Source organism: Balaenoptera musculus, chromosome 16, assembly GCF_009873245.2.
Source record: "Balaenoptera musculus isolate JJ_BM4_2016_0621 chromosome 16, mBalMus1.pri.v3, whole genome shotgun sequence".
NCBI classification, from domain to species: Eukaryota; Metazoa; Chordata; class Mammalia; order Artiodactyla; family Balaenopteridae; genus Balaenoptera; species Balaenoptera musculus.
The window spans coordinates 39,701,997-39,719,583 of NC_045800.1; positions in this window are offsets into that span (position 1 = coordinate 39,701,997).

The following is a 17,587-nucleotide window of genomic DNA, read 5'->3' on the forward strand; positions in this document are numbered from 1 at the left end:
TCTAGATTTTTAAAATAACTATTTTTTAAATAAACTTTATTTTTAGAACAGTTTTTTTTTAAACATCTTTATTGGAGTATAATTGCTTTACATTTAGAACATTGCTTTACATTTATAATTGCTTTACATTTATACATTTGTATAATTGCTTTACATTGCTTTACATTTACATATAATTGCTTTACATTTAACTATTTTTAAAATAAACTTTATTTTTAGAACAGTTTTTTTTTAAACATCTTTATTGGAGTATAATTGCTTTACATTTAGAACAGTTTTAAATTTACAGAAAAATAGTGAAGACAGTGCTTACTTCCCATATACCCAGCACCCAGTTTTCCCTATTATTAACATCATATAATAGTATAGTACATGTGTTACAACTAATAAGCCAATATTGACCCAGTATTTCTAACTAAAATACATGCTTTATTCAGATTTCCTTAAATTTTACCTAATATCCTCTCCCTGTCACAGGTTCTCATCTAAGATATATTGCATTGAGCAATCATGCCTCTTTAAGTTCTTCTTGGCAGTGACAGTTTCACAGACTTTCCTTGTTTTTGGTGACCTTGACAGTCTTGAGGCATACTGATCAAGTGAGTTGTAGGACGTCCCTTAATTGGGTTTTATTTGTGTTTTTGTCATGATGAGACTGGAGTTATAGATTTGGGGGAAGAGCACAGAGGTAAAGTGCTATTTTAATCATATCATATCAAGGGTACATACTATCAACATGACTTATGACTGTTGATGTTGACCTTGAACCCCTGGCTGAAGCAGTGTTTGTCAGCTTTCTCTGCTGCAAAGTTACTCTTTATTTTCCCCTTTCCATACTGTACTCTTTGGCAGAGAGACACTATGTACAGGCCACACTGAAGGAGTAGGGAGCTACGTTCCCCCTCCTTTAGAGTATAGGACCTACATAATCTCTTTGGAATTCTTCTGCATCGGAGATTTGGCTCTTCTCCCCTATTTGCTTGCTTTATTGCTTGCTTGTTTGCTTGCTTATTTATCAGTGTGGAACCATGGATATTTATTTTACCCTTTGGGTTGTAATCTAATAGTACTTTCTTCTCTTGCTCAAACTGTTCCAACTTTGGCCATTGGGATATCTTTCTGTTAGCTGCTGTGTCCAGGTACACTTTTTACAGTTGTAACTTTACACATACTTTTATGATTCGTTGATTTAATGCAGTTTCCTCACAAAATTATAAACTTTATGAGTGCAAGGTATATATCTTATTGAGTTTGTTTGCCACTGTGTCCTTGATATTTAGAAGTTGACTGGAATGTAGTTAAGTGCTCAGTGAATATTGAATGGCTAAATACAGGAATGAATGACTAAATGAATGTGTCAGACACTCTGTCTGAGGCACATTACATACACCATTTGTAAACTTCAAAATAATTCTGAAAAGAAGGCATTACTATTCCCTATTTTATGGATGGAGGAACTAAACTCAGAGAAGTAACTTGACCAAAGTCACACAGCGGTAGGCAAGAACTTGAACCCAAGATTGCCTGACTTGATGCACATGGGCAGCCCTGAATATTGCAATTGAGACATATGTTAAAGATCTTCAAAAGTCTAATTATAAGGTTATATGTGTATATAATCTCACTATTTCTCTCCTTCTTTCTCTTAATCCGTACTTACATACAACCAGGTATCATCTATTGTTGTAAATGGAACCAAAAAAAGTGAGTATAAGTTTCAAAAAATTTTAAATTTTACTAGTCCTTTACTCAGTGCGTAAATTATGCATCTTCCAACCTTTTCTCACATATCCTGGTTTGTAGGAGGAGTTCCAAAATTTGAGTAAGCTGTATATTTAAATCAACGTAGGTTACTCCAATATACTGGTGAGAATTAAATAAAGCATCTTTCTGCTCTTCATGGAAAGGCTCAGAAGGGACCCCTGGTTTTATTTTACCACCTTATAAATTAGTGACAATGGGCAGTCAGTGGAAAGCAAATAGTCTTAGGAGATGGAAAGACCAGGTTTGACTCATGGCTCTGCCATTTCCCAGAGGGAGACCTCAGGCAAGTTCCCTAAAACTTTCAAGCCTCAGTTTTCTTCTCTATAAAATCGTGGTATTCAAAGTGCCCACTTCACAACTGAAGATGAAATGGGTCATTGCGTATTAAGTGCATAACACAGTGCCTGTAATATACAAAGAACTCAATACATGGTAGCTGTTGTTTTTTATTTTTGTTATCATTGTTATTCCCTTCTCTGGAGTTTAAAACATATAGGAGTTTTTTTTTAAGTGTTTTGTTTTAATGGAGGACTGATACGGAGTATAGGGAGACTCAAGCTGAGAACCCATAAACTACACGTGGCCGATTTTGGAAAATGCTTAGTTTCAAGATGAGACTCTATTTTTCTGGCAAAAATATTAACTTGAATACGTTTACTCTTAAATTATAATCTAATTTATAAAGATAGCTCCCTGGGCTTCCCTGGTGGCGCAGTGGTTAAGAATCCGCCTGCCAGTGCAGGGGACATGGGTTCGAGCCCCGGCCTGGGAAGATCCCACGTGCCGCGGAGCAACTAGGCCCGTGAGCCACAACTACTGAGCCTGCGCGTCTGGAACCTGTGCTCCGCAACAAGAGAGGCCGCGACAGTGAGAGGCCCGCGCACCGCGATGAAGAGTGGCCCCCGCTTGCCACAACTAGAGAAAGCCCTCGCACAGAAACGAAGACACAACACAGCCATAAATTAAAAAAAAAAAAAAAAAAAAAAGATAGCTCCCTGGCTCTGTTCAACTGCCTCATACTCTTTGATAAACATGCTCCACACTTTTTTTTTAAAGACCCACAGACTATCACTTACTCCACTTATTTAGGAATATTGTCATCCTCTAAACCAATGGTAGCAAATCCCCCTCTGTATTATGACAAATAATGTTTAATTCCATTTGGTCATATTGGTTGTGCTGGACAATGAATTATAATGTAGATATTAATACCTATTGCCCTCCAGTTTCCATGCCCTTTAAGAATTGCTTTCTAATACTGTGTAAAGTTTCACCAGTGACTCACCAGTCAACCCATAAATCACTGTTGCCTTACAGAATCCTTCAGCACAGACCCTGTTGTTGGCCCACCTCTCCAGTTGTTTGGCCCGATTCTAAAGGAGCAGTTCACAGTCAGTGATAGTGGGAGGTCTGGTGGCCTCAGCGAGCATGGTCTCATGTCTATGGTTAGAGGATACTGCAGCAATAAGGACATTTACTGGCATGTATACTGGTATTTAGTGATTCTAAGACGCACATTTTCCATATTTTAAGTCTCAATGTGTCTTACAGTCTCTGTTGGCCACACAGTGGATATAATGTTGTCATCGCCTCCATGTGCGTATCAATATTAGAAGAATAGGTGTTACTGGGTTGAAAGGCGGTCCTGAAGATAGTAGTGGACCATTCTTGTGGGGGAAAAAAAAGCATTGTCGGTATCCTTAATGGCATAGAAAAGGTTAGTATATGGGATCCAAGGAGAGCCAGATTGAGTGTGAAGAAGTTTTGAGATGACCTTAAATTTGTTTTGTATGCATCCCTTATTATTATGTATGAAAAGGAGATATAATTCCAATCTCTGCCTGAATAAGTCTAAAAGAGCTATTTCAGTAACAAAGTAAAAAAAAAAAAAAAAAAAAAAAAACCTTAAGTGTAAGAAAGCATTATGTCTCAGGGACAGAGCTTTTTCTTAGTGGTGCATATAATAATGGCATGTCTTACAATGGATGGCATATTAAATTTGATAAAATATGGCAGCTGGACGCCCTCAGGTAGCACAGGCTTTAGGTTTGTTCTAGAGCTTCTGGCTCCATATTTCAGCCAACACTCTTGGTTTAATGTGTCAGCCCCTCATGGTTAATTCGGTTCAGGCCTTACATGCTCACATAGCAAAATCTAGAGGAAGAGAAAGATCTTCATGAGTTCCTTCTTCAGTTAACCTCTGTAGGGAAAAGCTATCCATTTCATGGCTTAAGTCTTGTTTTCTAAGCCAATTATTGGCAAAGAGGAATTTCATTCTCATGATTAAGATTAGCCAGGGTTAAATTTGAAAACCACATGGGCTGGTACACTAAGGGGAAAGGTGAAGAGAATGTTGAGAGGCAGCCATACAGGGTCGCCTACAGAGCTTTTCTTTCTCTTTGTTTTACGCTGCGTCAAGGCAGTTTTTTTTTTCAAGGCGTACTTTTAAAGCTTAATGCTATTGTTGAAACCAAAATCTTTTCCCGTTACCTGATTCAATAAGCATCAAGTTTTTGTAAGTGCTTGTACAAAATAAAATCTATTTGCAGTTTTAATATTTAAATATGGGCAAAGTTGTAAAATACTTTCTTGGAACAAACGTGTACAATATTTCAGAGTTATCTGTTAGAATATTCTAGTACTTGAATATTTCTATTATATCACAAATGTTATCAACATTTCAGAGAATCAAAGTTGAATGAGGGTATTTTAGCACAGTACTATGAAAACTGAACGCTGCTCTTTGGGAGGTTATTTGCCTAAAGTTGACTAGAATCACCCAAGTGTCTTTATAACCTGGGCAAGAGAACTGTTGTCATTTTCTGGATCTGAGAGAAGAGATGGGATCTCTTCTATATTCCCTAGGTGTGTGTTTTAATTTACTAGCTGCTCTACCTCTAGGAAAGGATTTAAGGGCACACTACTGGTGATTTGTAGTTACAGAGAAGCAGGTTTCTTTCCTTCTTTTCCTTTTACCTTTTTTAGATAAGATGATGGATAAGATGGTCAATTTCTTTATCCAGTGGAGAGGCAGTTGGACCTTCTGGGTTTGAGGTAAAAGATTAGATTGTTTTTCTCCCCACTGTGGTATGAGAAGCAGAGGGTGGGTAAATACATTGGCGGTGGAGCCAGGATCAGAGCTTGAGAAATGCATCCAAACTTATCAGGGCAAGAAAACATGCAACTGGGAACAGAACAGTCAGAAATCCTGGAAAAATAAATGCAAAGTTCTCATAGGTGACCAAAAATGGGGTATGAATGAATCCCACCTGGGCTTTCAATGAATCTATGTTAGTGGAGTAGTTAAGACAGTAGGCTCTGGTTTAGGTTAAATTCAGCTCTGCCATTTACTAGCTACGTGACTCTCAACTAATTGTGTAACTGTCAAAATCAATTTCCTTGTCTGTAAAATAAGAATAATAATAGTACCTACCTCATTCTCATTATACTGTGTTTATTTCTTTCTTAACCTATCCTGGTCGTTACCTGTTTCATTTCATTTGTTGGTTGTATTTATTATCTTTCTTTCCGAAGATAAACTCCGTGGTTGTAGGAACTTTGTTTGACTCATTCACTGCTGAATCTCAATTACCTTGCACAGTGACAATATAAGAAAATAAGGAGGTGATTTAAGCAATAATGTCTTTGAATAGACAAGAGGGGATAGAATCAAGGAGACAAACTGAAAAGGCTGGAAGGAAGAGGAGGATAGCTCAGTGCTTCTCCAACTTTGAAGTGCATACAAATCTCTTAGGGATCTTGGTAAAAGTGCAGATTCTAATTCAGTAGGGCTAGGGTGAGACCTGAGATTCTGAATATACAACAGGCTCCCAGGTGATGTCAAGGTGATGTTGCTGGGACCATACTTTAAGTAGCAAGGTCTAGAGAGATTATTGAGTCAGACGCTGTACGAATGGGAATAGGGAACTGTGTTTTTAATAACTCTCCAGGTGATTATGATGCATATCAAAGTTGATAAACTACTGGGCTTAATGAAAGAGGAAAAGAGATTTTAGAAAGCATGGAGGGACAGCTGAGTTGGAATCAAGTGACTATCCAATGACAGTCAGAGGAGAGGATTAATGTATGATAATGATTAAGTGGACTTCTGGGATCCTCTAATATAAGTTTTTATTATATTAAAAAATGGTGCCTTCAGCACTGATTTCAACATTGCTAAACTTCATATTGCTTAAAATGAGAAATTACATATCCCATCCAATTTAATGCCTACATATTCTGGTTGCCTTAACTTGAATGCCTCTGAACTTATTGGCAAACACTTCAGACAAATTGAAGAGTTTTCTAATACCTCGTGCTGTTTTGCAAAGAACCAAATATGTCTAACAAATGAAATTTGCCTCTTAGGCAAAGCAATGGACCTCTTACTGAAAATAATGAGAAAGAAGTAGCCAGCTTGTGTTTCAGCTTCAATAAGCTTTTGATTCTTTTTCATATTTACAAATTAAATTTGTTTGCAAGGCTATATTTAGACTGCAATATCAGTGGCTTAATAGCAGTATTAAAAAAGGGAAGAGAACTTATTAGGTAATATTTTATAGGTCTTTGGCCTTAGGCCACTGCTATGTACTATTTTACATGACTTTAATGATGGAAAGGAAAGCATAGTCTTTAAATCTGCGAAGTTGGCACAGCTGGTATCTCATGGATAGAATCTAAAATCAAATTGTACTGAAGATGATGCAGAAGTGGTTTATTATTCACTCAATAAGTATTTTATTGTCTGATTATATGTCCCTCATGTCTGAAAAGGACTTCCAGCAGAGTCAACAAATGTTTGAATGCCTGTTGTGTGGAGCAGCTATGCCAGGCTCTGAGCAGAATAGAGATAGAGGACTTGAGTGCCGACTTCAAGGTACTTGCAGCCCGAAGAAGAAGATAAGACAAGTACCTGAATAACTAAAGCAAGATACCAAAGGATGCATCTTACCAGAGGTGTCAGTAGAATCCCCCTGGGAATTGAAGGAGGTAGTGCGAGTGTCTATCAACGTGGATTATAGACTTGATTTTAGAATTCACAACATTATTCAAAATGTAAAATACACATGCACTTTGACTCTGCTGTCATAGAAAATTTATACCACATCCAGGTGCTGATCCAGGTTTTGTGGATCTTGAAGCAGATATATTATAATTTTGTGGTTCTCTTGTTAAGAGGAAAAATACACCAAAGGACCCATGAAAGTGAGGGACTCTGAAGCTTGAGCTTCAGTAGCTTCACTGTGAATCTGTCTCTGTGTAATTTAGCATCATTTCTAGTAGCAAAAGCCTGGGCTAATCAAATTGTTCATTAGCAGAGTACTGGTTAAATAAATTATGATATATTTTTAATGAAATATTATACAGCTGCTAAAAAGCATGTGGGAGGTCTATCCGTATGTACCGATATAGAACAATCTCTAAGACATTATTAGATGACAAAAGCCAAGTGTAGAACAGTGTGTATAGTGTGCTACTATTTATTTTAAAAGGCGGGGGCATGTATGCATAGGGATATGCTTATAGATGCATTGAATAGCTCTGCCACTGGCAGCGTTGTTGCCTCTGGGAAAGGGTACAGGGTGGGAGTCAATGATGAAAGGAAATGTAATTTATTTCCTCATACCCTTTTGCACTGTTTGAATATTTACTATGTGCATTTACAACATTACAAAAATAATGTTAAAAAGCAGCCACAACAACCAAAGCGAAGAGAGAATTTGAGACAGTCCTTGGAAGAAAACAGCATGAAGATATGTTTGGCTGTTGCACAGGGTGAAGTTGGCTCCCAGTGTTGAAGAAGGTCTTCCACGGAGGCGTTGGGGAGCCACTGAGCAGAGGACTTACCTGACAGCAGCTGTGCTTTGCAAATACTCATCTGGCCACACTGGCCTGATGAGTCAGTGTGATGCATTGAAGTCAGTAGGCTGGTTCTGAGCCTGTTACGGTGGACCTCCAGGAAAGATACAACAAGGATCAGGGTGGTGTTTTGCAAGCAAGAGCAGAGGCAAAAAGATGGGAGTGGAAGAGAGATTGGAAGATGGACACAGAGCCAGGGAATGCTTTAGGTATGGAAGGAAGTGATATAGAAAAGGGCCGCAGGAGACCCTGAAGAAATAGGCTTCATCTGATTAGGAAAAGTAGTGCCCAGTAGTGTGTTCTAAGTTGTTTTTCCTTTGGTGTTTGGTGATATATGTAAACTGTCTTAGAAAACTATTTGTTTGGGAAGGTTCCTGTTGCCATCAGCCTTCCTTCCTCTTCTCCTCGGTTCCCTGGGGGAGGACAGGCCTTCCCAAGGACCCTGGCTTTGGTGGTTTTTCAGAGGTTATTTTCAGTCCTTATCTTCTGAAAATATGGAGAGGAGCATAAAACTCATTGGACCACAAAGAAATGAAGACCCGTTCATTGTGCATCTTGTGTAAGAGATAGCAAGTGTGGATAGAGTGAGCGGTCCACAGAGCAGGTGTGTCCCAGAGCTCTGGGGTACCTTTTCTCACAAACTAAATAAATGGTCACCTTCAAGGTCTGATTTTTCTGGTCAATAGGAAAGGTTCCCTGGTAATCTGCAGGTAATCCTGCCTCCCTGAGGATGTTCACATTCCTTTAATTGAAGACAAAGATTTTTGTTCTTCAGAGATCAGGATAAAAAGCAGATTCATCCTGGTCATGGTAACTCAAGACCCTCACTTCACGCTGGGATGTGAAGGGTGCACTTTCCAGAGAACATGTTTCCATAGAGGAGGCCATGAGTGACTGGGTGAAGAGGGGTGTAATTTGAGTGCATTGCAGCTGAAAGAGTGCAGAAAATATAGACAAAGTCATTAATGATGACTTTTTTGACTTTGTAATGCTTTCTACCTCAGGTCAGGAATAGCACACACGAGAGTGGGGTGATCTTGGCTTAGCTTTGGGTAAAGCGTTTCCCAAAATGGGGTATAGGACCACTTGAAATAGAATCACCTGGGAATGCTTGTGAAAAATCAGATTCCTGGGATCCACCCAAGTCCCAGTTAATAATAAACTCAGGAGGGGCTTAAGGAGGAGAGGCATGGGAATCTGCATTTTGAGAGCTCCCTGGTGATTCTTTTGCCCACAAAAGTTTGGGAATCATTGCCCTAGTAGTTTAGGATTTCTCTCCTCTTCTCTACCTCCAAATATCTTTCCATCCCTAACCTTTCTTTCTGCTCTTAAGCCATGTTATTCTGGGTTGGCTGCCCATCTTCTCTGCTCCTACAACACGAGGGTTTACCTCCATCATAACACTTATCACACTCTCGTAAATAAGTTTACTTGCATTAGAATGTGCATTCTTAGGGTCCAGGAGCTGTGTATTTTATTTTTACATATCCTGTTCTAGAATTCTAGGCTAGGAACACCTCACCAAAGAGCTTCTCAATCACGGGGGGGGCGGGGATGGTGAGATTTGTTCTCAATATCAGTGCAGAGCTATGGCTTTCAAAAGTGTTGAATGAAGTCAGGTCAGTTCAATGATTTTCTGATTTCCCCGTAGCCTTTTGTGTCCTCAGCAGGAATCTGGTAGTCGCATGTGTATGAGCTCGTTCATGGAGATGCGTTTTTTTTTTTTTTGTTTTTGTTTTTGTTTTTTTTATAGCTACTTTTATTTTTATTTATTTATTTATTTTTGGCTGTGTTGGGCCTTCGTCTCCGCGCGAGGGCTTTCCCCAGCTGCGGCAAGCGGGGGCCACTCTTCATCGCGGTGCGGGGACCGCTCTTCATCGCGGTGCGCGGGCCCCCCACCACCGCGGCCCCTCCCGCCGCGGGGCACAGGCTCCAGACGCGCAGGCTCAGCAGTTGTGGCTCACGGGCCCAGCCGCTCCGCGGCACGCGGGACCCTCCCAGACCAGGGCTCGAACCCGTGTCCCCCGCATTAGCAGGCAGACTCCCAACCACTGCGCCACCAGGGAAGCCCTGGAGATGCGTTTTGTCTTCTTTGCTTGGATCTCTCCCCAGGTTCCTTTACTCCCACACTATTAGGCTCTTACCCACCTCTAACACTAACTACAGGCACAGGCTACTATTTGCAGAATTCAGATGTGAAACACAGAACTGGCTAAACCCAAGTTTCATACATAAATAACACCAGAGCGCTGGGCTTACCTTACCTGCCTATACCAGAGATGTGGAAACAGGTCAGTGACAAATTTAGGTCCTGATCTAATCAAGTAGTCTGGAAGGCAGCCAGCAAGTCAGGACAGCTCAGGTAGCTGGCAGCAACCTTCTCCCTTCCTAACATTCTGCTTGGAGGCTGTTAACCTCCATGCCTCAGCAAGAGCTGCTAAGTTCTTGAGTAGTTTACAAAGCACTTGAAAATTAATTCAAATCAGGCCGTAGGTGGTTATGATGCAAGTTGTTGAACCAGTGTCAAACAGTGCCCTGGCATCATTTCTAGGATTCATTTCCCTCACGTGTAAAGAAATTATACTCCAATAAAGATGTTTAAAAAAAAAAATCAGTTGGTTTTCTTCATAGCCAGAGATTTTATGGGATGGAAAAACAAGGATCTGAAATAAGCAAGCCTTTGAAGTGTCCCTAGCATTTGGAAGTGCTCAGAACCCGTGAAAGGCCAGCTTCCCACACAATACACATCTCTGGAGCCTGGAAAAAGAGGATGGCCTGGCACTGAGGCCCACATGGTAGGTTTAGGCTCTCCCTCTGAGCGCCCCCTAGGCTTAGGTGAAGCTCATTTTCTTCTTCCCCCAAACCTCCCTCAGGGCTTCAAGCCCACTCCCATCCTGCTCTATTGCTCACTCAGAGTTCTGTCTTCGCCTGTGGTTAGGACGGGGGTCCAACTTATTATTAAACATCATTCAATCTGCTGGACGAGCACACCCAAGTCCATGAAACCATAACTCAGGTTCGATTTGTGTCTTTTATCTCACGTGGAATCCACTGGTGGAGGGGAGTGTGTGAGTAACTCTGTTAGTCTCATCCACTTGTCCTCCAACCTCGGCGATTGTGGGCCACTTATGACTCCCACTCCACAGTTAATTACTCTTCTCAAGGTCCTGGGGGAAGGTTCTTCCTTCCTTCACATGTTTTTAAATTTCGGCCTCTCGGCTCCCTCTCTTGGGGCCTTCCTCTTGGGGCTTCTTTTCTGTTGTTGGCTATCAATCATGCAGTTCCATCAGGGTGGACCACGGTGGAGAGCAGTACTGGGGAAGATATGCAGAACATGCAGTTGTAACACTGCCATTATGGTCAGACTTGCACTCTGCTGTGATGCTCAACCTCTTAGAGTGCTTTTTTGGGGCATATTCTTTCTTTCCTTTGAGTTGCATTACCAAACGTCCTTTTTACCAAACATATGAATCTGCCCCCTTGGCTATCCCTTCATAAGTAAGATAATCATATTCTCTGGGTCTCATTATTGGGAAGTTATATCTGAGAAGTGTGAGTATTTTTATAGGGACAATAGAATAAGATAGTTGAAGAAAGGACTATTGGATTGAAAGTTTTGAAATATGTGGTTGAGTCAGTATATTCAAGGGCTATGGTATCAGATTTTCCTTTGACCATCAAACGGACTATTCAGAGTCTCATTCTGCATTCAAGTCCCTGATAGTAACAGGTTACCTCATTCATGTTCAACGAATGAACATAATTTGCTCATCTTAATAATTTACCCATGCAGGTAATATATTTTCATTTTGGGAAAGACTTTAACTTAAAGGGGAGGTATCAGAATTAAATGACAGGTTGTTGAAGATTTCAGTTGAACCTGGAATTTTATCTCAGTTTTGGCTCTTATCAGCTGTCTTATTTTGAAAACCTCATTTAACTGATCCTCAGTTCTCTTGGGCTTGAAGTAACTGGAGATAATAATAGTCAGGCCCCATGCTTTAAATGTGTGCAATCTAGTACTTATCAAAATATGTTATGCAAAAGAATCACCTGAAGAATTTGTTAAGACACAAGGTTCCTGGTCCCCACGTCCAGGAGAGGTTCTAATTGATAGGTTTGGGGTAGGCTTGAGAATTTACATTTTGGAAAGACCTCAGGTGATGTCGCTGAAAGTGCACCACATTTTGAATAGCAATGGCATAATCTCAAGTTAGCAACTGTCAAACCTGCCTGTGGAACAGGGAACGTGTACTTGTCTAAATTACGGATTCTTATACTCTGTCTTTGGAGAATGTGATTCTATAATCCTGGGAGGGACCTGGGAATCTTTGTTTTTTATAAAACCCCCAGGAAATTCTTTGTTCTTGTTTATAACCTCAATAACATTGTTTTGTTTTTCACTAATTTTAGACTTATAGAAATGTTACCAAAATTGTGCAGAGAGTTCACATATACCACTTATCCGGCTTCTCCTGTTAACAGTTTACATAATTTTAATATAATTACCAAAACTGGGAAATGAACATGGGTTCAATACTATTAACTATCCACCATTCAGGAAATTCTGACACAACCAGTCTGTAGCAAACTGAATAATGGCCACTGAAGATGTTTGCATGCTAATCCTGAGAACCTTGGAATGTTACCTTATATGGCAAAATGGACTTTGTAGATGTGACTAAGTTAGGGATCATGAGGTGGGGAGATTGTCCTTGATTATTTGGATGGATCTGATGTAATCACAAGGGTCCTTATTATCATAAGGGACACAGGCAAAAAATCAGAACTAGAAAAGAAGGCAATGTGCTGATGGAAACAGGGAGAAACAGTCTTTTGATGCAGGGCCATAAGCCAAGGAACAAAGACAGCCTCTGGAAACCAGGAAAGGCTAGGAAATGGATTCTCCCTTAGAGATTCCAGAATGATCCAGCTTGCCCCAGTACCTTGATGTTAGCCCTGTAAGGCTCATTTTGGATTTCTGGCCTCCAGAATTGTTAGAATAAATTTGTATTGTTTTAAGCCACTAAGTTTGTACTGCGTTGGTTTGGTACACTTTCTTATTTTGAGTTAGGGTTTTTCAAAACACTGTTTCCTTTTGGATTCATATTATCTTTTGGATCTCTAATTTGTTTTCCTTTTCATTCTTTATTTTCATCTGATCTTTTGATTTCTCTTTAACTCTTATCTATTTGAATCTTGTATTTTACTATATTATAATTTAACCATCCTGATTCCTGTTTTCTTTTTTTTTGTATGTTTGTGTCTAGTAGAGAGCAAGGAGTACAAGATGCGATGGTGGGGGGGGGGCGGTTCTGTGTCCTCCAGGTGCTTCTGGCAAGAACAACTTTTAGTCCATTTCCATACCTGCAAGGCACAATCTGTTGCATGTTATAGATGCCCTGTCTATGTCTGTGGGATGAGTATGCAAAAATTAACAAGGAACTCCTTGTCAAACTCCCTCAGATGGCAACTTTTCAAATATGTCTCTTGGCTGAGTAGAGGTCATTTCTTTTTTGAGAGAGAGAATGTTTTGCTTATCTCTTTTAAATTTTATTTATTTATTTATATTTATTTATGGCTGTGTTCAGTCTTTGTTTCTGTGTGAGGGCTTTCTCCAGTTGTGGCAAGTGGGGGCCACTCTTCATCACAGTGTGCGGGCCTCTCACTATCGCGGCCACTCTTGTTGCGGAGCACAGGCTCCAGACACGCAGGCTCAGTAATTGTGGCTCATGGGCCCAGTTGCTCCGCGGCATGTGGGATCTTCCAGGACCAGGGCTTGAACCCATGTCCCCTGCATTGGCAGGCGGATTCTTAACCACTGTGCCACCAGGGAAGCCCTCTTTTTTTAATTGAAGGAATAGTTGATTTACAATGTTGTGTTAATTTCTGCTGTACAGCAAAGTGATTCAGTTATACATATATATATATATATATATATATATATACTGTTTATTATATTCTTTTCCATTATGATTTATCACAGGATATTGAATGTAATTCCCTGTGCTATGCAGTAGGACCTTGTTGTTTATCCATCCTATATATATAATAGTTTGCATCTGCTGACCCCAAACTCCCAATCCATCCCTCCTCCACTTCCCCTCCCCCTTGGCAACCACAAGTCTCTTCTCTATGTCTGTGAGTCTGTTTCTGTTTCGTAGATAAGTTTATTTGTGTCATATTTTAGATTCTACATATAAGTGATATCATATGGCGTTTGTCTTCCTCTTTCTTACTTCACTTAGTATGATAATCTTTAGGTCCAACCATGTTGCTGCAAATGGCATTATTTCATTCTTTTTTATGGGTGAGTAGTATTCCATTGTATATATGTACCACATCTTCTTTATCCATTCGTCTGTCGATGGACATTTAGGTTTTTTCCATGTCTTGGCTATTGTGAATAGTGCTGCTATGAACATAAGGGTGCATATATCTTTTTGAATTACAGTTTTGTCTGAATATATGCCCAGGAGTGGGATTACTGGATCATATGGCAGCTATATTTTTAGTTTTTTGAGGAACCTTCATACTGTTTTCCATAGTGTCTGTACCAATTTACATTCCCACCAGCAGTGTAGGAGGGTTCCTTTTTCTCCACACCCTCTCCAGCATTTATTGTTTCTAGATTTTTTGATGATGGCCATTCTGACCAGTGTGAGGTGATACCTCATTGTGGTTTTGATTTGAATTTCTCTAATGATTAGTGATGTTGAGCATCCTTTCATGTGTTTGTTGGCAATCTGTATATCTTCTTTGGAGAAATGTCTATTTAGGTCTTCTGTCCATTTTTTGATTGGGTTGTTTGTTTATTTAATATTGAGCTGCATGAGCTGTTTATATATTTTGGAGATTAATCCTTTGTTGATTCATTTGCAAATATTTTCTCCCATTCTGTAGGTTTTCTTTTTGTTTTGTTCATGGTTTCCTTTGCTGTGCAAAAGCTTGTAAGTTTGATTAGGTCCCTTTTGTTTATTTTTGCTTCTATTTCTACTGCCTTGGGAGACTGTAGAGGTCATTTCTTTTAGTCCGCTTACTTACTGAGCATCTGCTCTGTCTCAGACATTAAACTGGGCCTCAGCAGCACAGTGCAAAAGAGATGGGATAGCCCAGTGATTTCAGGTTTGGTGTCAAAGCTTGATTCTGCCATTAACTGATAACAGGATAAAAATCACCTGTTTTCTTTTTAATGATAATATTTTTGCTCATTGTATTTTTTTACCAACAACATTAACCTCCAATTAACTTCTTATCTTTGTTTTGATATAGCTCTCATTTATGTTTTCCTTTAAGTTTATTTATTTTAATTTTTAACTTGTTTTTTTCATTGTAGCAGGAAGTTTGGTCTTTGGGGGATAGGGGAATAATTCCACCATAAATGGAAAATTTGTAGGCCTTTTTCTCTCTAGCCAGTTCTGCAGGGGTCACACTTAATAAAAGTCATATTCTACTCAATATTGGTTCTCAAACACACATACCTCCCTAAGAATATTCAGAAACACTTTTGAAGGAAAATCACAGATCTCCCTGAAAGATGACAGTAAGAAATGAGACTGTTTGCTGATATCATCTGTGACCACTTGTTCTAAAGTCTTCGGGGAAGGGAAATTCCTGTTCGCAGGTAGGGGAGCAGCAGAGATGCTCAGGGCGGCTCAGGGAAGTCTGTCTCACTTCCCTTGGTGCCTTCCAAGACTGATATCCCTCTCTTGGGTAAGGCCAGAAGGTACTGTAAAGTTCCAGCTGTTCTTCAAATGCTCCAGCTGTTCTTCCAAATTTTATTTTCACAAGTTTGTATGAAATCTAGACTTTTGAAGACACATTTTTCACATTCAAGATGTTGACTGTATCAGTCAGATTTTTTGGTTGTAGTAAACAAAAACAAGCTTTGGTTAACCAAAACCAGAAAACTATTTCAAGTATATTGGGGATAGCTCCTGGTAGCTTTTGCAGAACCAGTGTCAAAACACAGGCAGGACCAAGTGAGATCAGGGCATCAGGAATTTTCATCCAAGACACACCATAGAAACAGTCTGGTTGAGGAGTCACCCTTGGTGATCCCTTCCCTGCCCTGTCTCTGCCAAGGACTCGTCAATAACTTTAGAACTGCCTTGGCATCCCTCATCTCCATTCCCCAAAATTCAAAATCCTGTGTAGAAGCCCTCAATTGGCCAAGCCTTAGACATCTTCTCTTATTCTGGCTGCCAGGGATAGGAAGAGAGCAAATCTCCCTTTGACTTTCATAGTGGGAGACAGATTGCTAAAATAGGAAGGGTGTTCAAATGATGGGCAGTCAAAATATTACACATGACGCTACAGAGGCACACACAGAAGCAGTGGGAGATATTTGGGGTAAGTTCATATCTTGTTCTCTTCAAGCCACATCATATCAGCAGTTCTTTACTCTCATTGTAAGTCTGTCTTATTGGAGTATCTCTTTTTGAAGTCTCTTTACTATTGGTCCTTAAAGATTTGCAGTTATTCTTTTTATCAAGGGGACAACTTTCCTTCTTTCTCTCTGTCTCTCTTTTTTCTTATTGACTCATATATTTTTAAAGCTGGAAGCAGTCTTAGGACCCCTTAGAATGACATCTATTCAATAAGGATGATTCTGGGTAAAAGTAATGGAATATCCCCCCAAATGGCTTATAGAATGAGAAATTGTTTAATGAATTCTAATGTTGGTAATTCAGCAGCTCAAAAGTGACAGGGGGACCCTCAGATTCTATATAATCCTCTTATCTTCCATGTCATGGTTGCATGATAGCTACCACTGCTCCAAGCACAAAAGCTTCCAAAGGCATATAGGAGGGAAATTTATTTTCAATAGTAAGGAAAACCTTTCCCAGAATACCCCAGGCAGAATAATCACTTTCTACTGGCTGAGACTGATTAGGTGCCTGTGTCCTAGATACGTAGGAAAATGGAGAAGTGAGATGATCTTTTTAGCTTTATAGTGGGACATAAGTTCCACTAGCAAGGAAGGAGGGGAGAGAATGATTCCTGGAAACCAACACTGTTTGCTTTAGCATCTAACTCAGCACTTGATTTTGGAGGAAACTGAGCCCCAGTGGGAGTTAAACAATTTGTCCAAAGTCACAAGATTAGTCAAGACAGATCCAATAATAGACCCAGGGAAATAAATTGAGTACTCCTTTTAATCTGTTTACTATTCCTCTGCTATTCAAATACTCCTATTCATCAGATAGTTGTATCTGAAGGACAAAAAATAATATTTACTTTGCAAATTTTCCATGTCATCAAATACATCATTATTAAATGAGGTTTGCAATGTAACCATAGGATGGTTGCATTTCTGGAATGATGGGGCATTTCATAAGGGAGTTTTATATCAGGGTAGAGGATTTTATTTTCTATCTTCCTTGCCATAGTTTCTTAGACCCCTGTGTACTTTGTGCAAATGGACAATTTGCCATCTGTAGTAAAGTTTGTTTTCCCTCAGCAGTTGAGATTAGGGTTAACATACTGGGAGAATGGAGAAAGAAAGGCAAAGGGAGGTAGAGATTTAAAGAGACCAGGTAGGTATAAAAGAGAAACCAGATTCTATTGTTTCAGAGTCAGTCCATTCTTGTGAGTTGAAAAGAGGGCAATGTAGAACCCCCTTCATTCCTCTCTGGATCTATTGTAAAGGACATTTATGAACATTCCATTCTTCTTGCCCACTTGTCTCTATGGTACTCAATACTACGGTCAGAGTGTGCTGTGGCAGATGGAGAAAATTTGAGCACCCTCTTATCATGATTGCTGTAGAAGTGGGCAATCATGGTCACTAGATAGATGATCCATGTGGATTTTGCCTTGTTTCAATACTAAGTAGGTTCTGAAGGTTGAGGGCTTAAAGTGAAGGATAATGAAAGAGATGTGGGAGGCTAGCAAACAAATGTGAAATGGATTTGAATCAAGAAAATCTATAATAATCAGAAAGCAAGAAGAGAGGAAGAGC